Source organism: Liolophura sinensis, chromosome 4 (genome assembly GCF_032854445.1).
Source record: "Liolophura sinensis isolate JHLJ2023 chromosome 4, CUHK_Ljap_v2, whole genome shotgun sequence".
NCBI lineage: Eukaryota > Metazoa > Mollusca > Polyplacophora > Chitonida > Chitonidae > Liolophura > Liolophura sinensis.
In genome coordinates this window covers 9,382,773-9,389,218 of record NC_088298.1, presented here as the reverse complement: position 1 = coordinate 9,389,218, position 6,446 = coordinate 9,382,773, and the positions used below count along the sequence as shown (strand labels likewise).

The 6,446-nt window shown below is 39.7% G+C and overlaps 1 protein-coding gene across 1 annotated transcript in view; it reads left to right on the top strand.

Annotated features, from left to right (window-relative positions):
* Positions 1-34: 34 nt before the first annotated feature.
* The window catches only part of LOC135464704 (peroxisome proliferator-activated receptor delta-like), an 82,910-nt gene continuing 76,498 nt past the window's right edge, over positions 35-6,446 (top strand). The window contains exon 1 of the mRNA XM_064742207.1: positions 35-160. The gene's annotated coding sequence lies outside the window, so the exon portion shown is untranslated. The remainder of the gene's footprint in view (positions 161-6,446) is intronic.

Here is a 6,446-nt window from a genome sequence, read left to right as displayed (position 1 = left end):
GTTTCAGCTGACATACCAACTGCTTTAATAATTTCTGGGAGAAGATTGAGTGTGCTGCAGTCTAGTAAATGTAACTGAATTCCGGTCATACTGGAACTTAGTACAATACTTATGTGGGAGATATACCGTTAGGAGTTCCTGCAGAACATCAGATATACATGTGAGTACCGACTATATTTTTATTCCTTTTTGGGTGGAGTTTTTGTTGCCATGGTAAACATTGCCATTTTCTATCGTTGCCATGATAAACGTTTCTATTGTTGTCATGGTAAACATTTCAGTTTTCTGTTGTTGCCATGGTAATCATTGCTATTTTCTATTGTTGCCATGGTAAACATTTCCATTTTCCAGCTATTTTGCATACATTTGCAGTTTTAATTTATGGTGGATATGTACATACAGAGGTGATGATCCGTGTTTGTGGCTCACATTGTTGCCTTGGTAGAAAGATTGTCATTTTCCTAGATCTACTATATAGCTATAACATCATGTATCTGGGTTACAACTACCGTAGTTTTTCAATGTGCAGTTTTAATTCATATTAAAATGGCAGTTATTCACATACATAGATACAAAAGTGACAATTTGCCGGGCCTTACATTTACCAAGGTAACTCAGTTGCCAATTACCCATAATGTACTATAGGAATAGATATAGCCCCGTTTACACTACCGCTTTTCAACCGGGCTCGGCCCTGATGGGGCACGGCCCGGCAAAAAATTGGGTAGTCTAAACGGGTTAAGCGTACTCGGCACCGTGCCAGATTTGACCGGGCCGAACCCCTCAACGAGAGGTAGGCTCGACCCAGCTGAAGCTCGGCTCGGCTAGCCAAACGTGTAGTGTAAACGCGTCACCGTGCCTGGCCCGCTCAGAGGACTTAACTGCGCATGCTTAAAGGCAACTTCCTCTGACCTTCCACTTCCGGCTTTTCAATTGGCGCACTTTTTTTCGAACAATAAGAATTTAAATATGTCAACAAATTTTTGCGCTACTTGGACAAAAGAGGAGACAGAACAGCTATTAGCTATTTGGGGCGAATTTGCAAACGAATTCTCCGAGACTGGCTATGAAAATAATTCAACGAGAACATCATACAGGTGGATGTATATGAGTTTCGAAAAGGCCGTCTGTATCTTTGCCTTACAACTACTGGCAGCGCCATTTTCGCGGCTGAATAAAGTGTTTGTACCTCCAATGTCTGAAGAGTGCCACAAATAAATAGCCCAACTCAACCTGAGTTGTCGTTCCTGTTTGTGATAATGGATTTGGCCCGCCAGCGAGGCGTGTAATGTAAACGGTACTTTGTCCAAGGGGGCTCGGCCCTGATCAAGCGCGACACTGCTAAAATGGCCCGGCCCGGCTGTAGTCTAAACGCGGCTTATGACATCAAGTCCAGACTCCAACTCAAATTGTTTGGCATGTGAAGTTTGGTGTAGTGTTGACAGTGTATCATATATATATATACATACTTTTTGTAGTTGCCATGGTAACTATATTGTCAATATTTAACCTGTGAAAGAATGAAAAAGTGAGCAAAATGATTGGCTGAAAATGAGATATGTACTTTAAGATGGTCTGTGGTACTGCTCTGATATCAATGCTTGTCGGGGGTGGGGGGGAGCCTTCGTGGCTCAGATGGGTAGCGCGCGAGCGTAGCGTAATGACCAGGAGCCTCTCACCAATGCTGTTAAGTTGCAGTCCAAATCATGCTGACTTACGTGGTCTGACAGCAACCCTGTTTCTGCCCACCATAATGCTGGCCGCTGTGGTATAAGTTCAGATATTCTTCAGTTTGGCGTAAAACACCAGTCAAATAAATAAATAAATAAATAAATAAATAAATGTGTGGGGCTGTTGACATGGTTGTTTCAAAGGAATATAGATTTATTTTATACTGTTTCACGGTCATATAAATTAGCAACAACCTCATGCAATGTTCCAATAAGACGTATATATATATGGGCAGACTACATAAGGTATAGTTTTCCATTGTCTGTTTAGCTCCTGTGTAGTTGTTTGGGGATGCAAGAGTGACCGGCAAAACAATGGCCAGTTGTAGTCTGAGTGCTACATTGGCCACGTTATCCAAATTAATCTCTTAGAGATGTACATCAAGGGGATCAAATTCTGACCGCTCATTGTGTGCTGCGATGGTATAATTTCCGACACATTGGAGTATTCGCTTCAAATATTTTGATTTGTAAGTAAGATAGAAGTTTTAGACTTCAGAGACCTACAGGCCCTAGAAGTTGGTATTTTATTTCAATATTCTAGATCCGGCCGTTAGCGTTGGTGAGTCATTGGCCAGCTGATCTTCTCTTCAAATCCAGAAAATATGCAATTATATCATGATAATGGAAAAAGTATGTATTAATATATTAGGTAATTAGTTTTTTGTTTTGAGATTTGCCCCCTATTAAATAAATGTCACAATCGCATGCATCTAAAGATTTAGATGAAAAACATGAAATAAATGAATTTTAACAGACAGCTTTGAATGTTTAAATTTAATTGTGACCTTATTTATTTATTTATTTTTTTCTGTCTTTATAAAGCCTGTGAATACAAAATGCCGCAAAGTGCCTGCTGATTCTGTCTTACATTCAGATGTTGTCATGAATCATTGGTTCTCGGAGCTTTCTGCTTTCGGGAATTATATCCGACAATACAGATTAATTGACGTTTGAGGAAGCCATTCAGTGACAACACTTCAGTGGGTGATTTCTTCCTTAGAAAGCCAAAATGAAGTGTTGTAGGCTATTTTATTGGTTAATAAACTGTTCGTCATGGACAGTGAATTTCTTTACACCCATAATTAGCGTCATTGTTTCTAGCGTTGAGCGTAGCCAGCATTCCTCTAGCCCCAAGCCGCAAGCGATGCTCTCTCGCGTTTACCATCAGCTTTTTGATGGGTTTTTTTCTGTTTGTCTTGTTATTAGAGCTTGTTAACTAAAGTAGTCTCTCATATGTGACTCCTCTTACGACTTTGAATGCAAGCCCTTCGTGAAACCTTATCGCATCGGCGATATTATACGGTCTCGAGACGGGACTAAACTCCATTTTAAGCTTCCAAGAAAGCTCCTGTATGACGTCAGGGTGGCCAATGAAATCTTTCCTCCCAATAAAAGGACCGTTTTCCCTAATTGTAAGGACGTCATTGTCACTGGTAATTCTCGTGCTGACGCTCAGTACAAATGCCTGTGTGGCTAGAACAGGAGATAATATAACTGTCGCCTCTTCACTAGTTCGCCTGTATATGTATCTTTGTCTTTGAGACGTGGACATTGTATAGCACCTGTCGTATCTGAGCATATATGGATGTTGACTTTATGGAGACTTAATCCTACGCACAAACTTTTGTTGCTTATTTACGTCCGGATATAGATTTATTTACGTATTTATTAGCATGTAACATAAGCATACGTGGCCCTTTGATTGCTAGCTCCCAGCTGTTTGCTGAGTTGACTGACGTATGTAAACATGTCAAGCATAATCAATTCATTTTGGCTTCACGGTTACACCAGTTAAAATTTCTGTGTTATGGGCGGAATGAATCTTTTTTCAAGGTCCGAGGACGAAGATTTTTACCCAAAAAAAAATTAAATGGAAAAACCACTCTAAATTGTTTATGTGGGAAACGTGAACTGCACCAGCAGTTGTTCCCGTTAATTTGAAGACACATTTACACAATCAGAACGCCATGAAAAACGGGAAAATCACAAAAAACATGAAGATCAGACAAATATTAAAGGTGGATTTTCAATTTTATGTTTACTCGGCTTTTTTGATTTTTTAGTGTTGGTGTCGCCTAGCATTGGAAGTCTTTTTCATTTTGAATATCAAACATATACACATGTTTTAGTGAAGATATGATAGCCAAGCATATTATTAGCCTGGGACAGATAATATGGTTCCTGGTGCAGGAGGAACAAATTGCTGAGTGGAGTAACACCAATCAATCAACCAATAATAACTACAGTATTTATAAGTCACCTTTTCGAGGTTCATCAATTGCATGCTATATCTTCACAAAGCTAGTGCAATATGCATGTTTTTTCTTTTTAAATGTTGACTCAAGAACTAAGATAAACCTTTGAACAATTGGACAAAGTGACTGAGTTTCAAAGCTGTGTATTGAAACGGTTAGACGCATCGTCATATTCAATTAAAAAGTGACTAACCAGTATGTATGGAAAGGTTGAATGTGAACACCACAGGGGGGACAGAGGGAAGGGGTGGGGGATAGCTCAGGCTTAATTTTAACTACCTTAGATGACTACATGTTTTATGATAGCTCTTGGGGGCCTCCGCGGCCAAGGGGGTTAGTACGCCAGCAGGGCCCAATGACCCAAGTGCTTCTCACCAATGCGATTGCAGCTCATGCTGGCTTCCTCTCCTGCCCTTTGTGGAAAGCAACCTGCTGATGGTCGTGGGTTTTCCCAGGCTCTGCTCTGTTTTCTCCTACCATAATACTGGCTGCCATTGTAGGAATGAAAAATTCTTGAGTATAGCGTAAAACACCAATCAAATGTGATAGCTCTTGGGCCACTTAAACAAAACTTTATAAGATATATCTCTCAGAGCTTTTTTTGTAAAAGATGTTGTCGATGTGATAGTATGTGCCCTAAGGCGATGAGAAAAGTTACAAAAAATTGATTTAAGGAGTATTGTGAAAGAAGTCCCTCTCCTTTTTGTCATTGTCGTTGTAAGTCTTGTCATATTTTCCACAGCTGATCTGATTGATGTTTTATGCTGTGATAAGTCGGCCATCTCCCAGCTGTGATGTACACTCTGCTGATTTCAGCCATCTACATGCCCTGTATGGAACCTCCCTGAAATGGCTTTTAACGAGTTGTGGGTTTCAAATCCAGCCTGTGCTGGGTTGATGGGCTGTTAGTATAGGGCCAAACCAGTTTTAACTGTTGTTTTACGGTGATTTCTTTCGCAGTTTCTAAGAGGATTTCGGTAGATTTGCTTTACAGGAATATAAGTCTAGAGTCAAAATCTAAAGTAGTCGCTACATAAGTTGTAATGCAAAGCAAGGAAAATTTGAAGATTCCATGTACATTATATGTAACTTTATATTAAAATAGTGTGAAACGATGTATATTTTGTTATGATAAAGTATGGGTGTTCTTTTTTTGGATGTGTTTTTTTTTTTTATGGGAATCCAAGCGGATAGATGCTAGCTTTGGTTTACAGGAGTCATGATGAATATCAGATTCCTGTCCAAGTGGTCCCCAGGATCACAAAACTGTCTTGGACTTAAGTCAGACTTCAGCCATTAAATTTGGTATATTTATTTCTGTTAGTTTAGCTGAAATTTGTTGTACAATAACTTACCCAGAAGTTATGTTGTCAAGCAAAGGCTTGAACTTGTAACATAAGAAACATCAATTTTAAAGCGGTTTGAAATTTTGACTTAAGTCGTTTCAAGATCCTGCGGCCTGGTATATTCTCTATTTTGTATGTGAAGCTCTCCTAATTGATTTTTATTTCCAAACCTATCAGAATTCATATCAAAGGTTATTTTTGAACTGGGTCGCTTTTGCACTGATGTACACAATGCCCATTCAGCTGTACTCTTATAGTATGAATATTTTCAAAACTTATTTTTCTTGCCCACTCTTCAGAAATTCTAGTTCTCATTCTTCAAGCTCCTTTTGAAGTTTGTTTGATCTGTACAATTGAAGGGTTTCATTGATTCATAAGCCATAGAATTAACCTTGTAGTATTATGTCTCATGTGGACAAATGTCCAGGACAGTATGATATTAAAGTGCTGGAGACATTATGCTCTATATATGATGACCCCTCCACTTTCAGTGTCACTAGCAATTTATGTTCAGTTCTTACGTTATACGTTATTCAGGCTGACTCTTTGGAGTTGTCTGTCACAAACCGAAAAGTTTGTATACTTTCAGATGATTCCTTGTGACATTGAATGCTTAAAGAGCATCTAAAGAACATTTTGTATTTCCTAGCTTAATGAATTTTGAACACCAACAAAAATATTTTCGTACACCTCTCCCTCATTATTACGCAACTTGTTGCAACGCGAGATTTAAAGCCAGGCCAAAAGTATCCTGAAACCTGCAAGGTTGGATTAAATCAGAGGGGAAACTTCGACAGTTTGCTGATGAGGGTGCTGGTTGTGACGGTCTGCGGAGAAAACGTGCATAGTTAGCTCAGGATCCAGCCTGAGACACTACTCTGTTCACGTTAGCTCGGGATCCAGCCTTAGACACTGCTCTGTTCACGTTAGCTCAGGATCCAGCCTTAGACACTGCTCTGTTCACGTTAGCTCAGGATCCAGCCTAAGACACTGCTCTGTTCACGTTAGCTCAGGATCCAGCCTAAGACACCGCTGTGTTCATGTTAGCTCAGGATCCAGCTTTATACACCGTTTCTGTTCACATTAGCTCAGGATCTGGCCTTAGACACCGC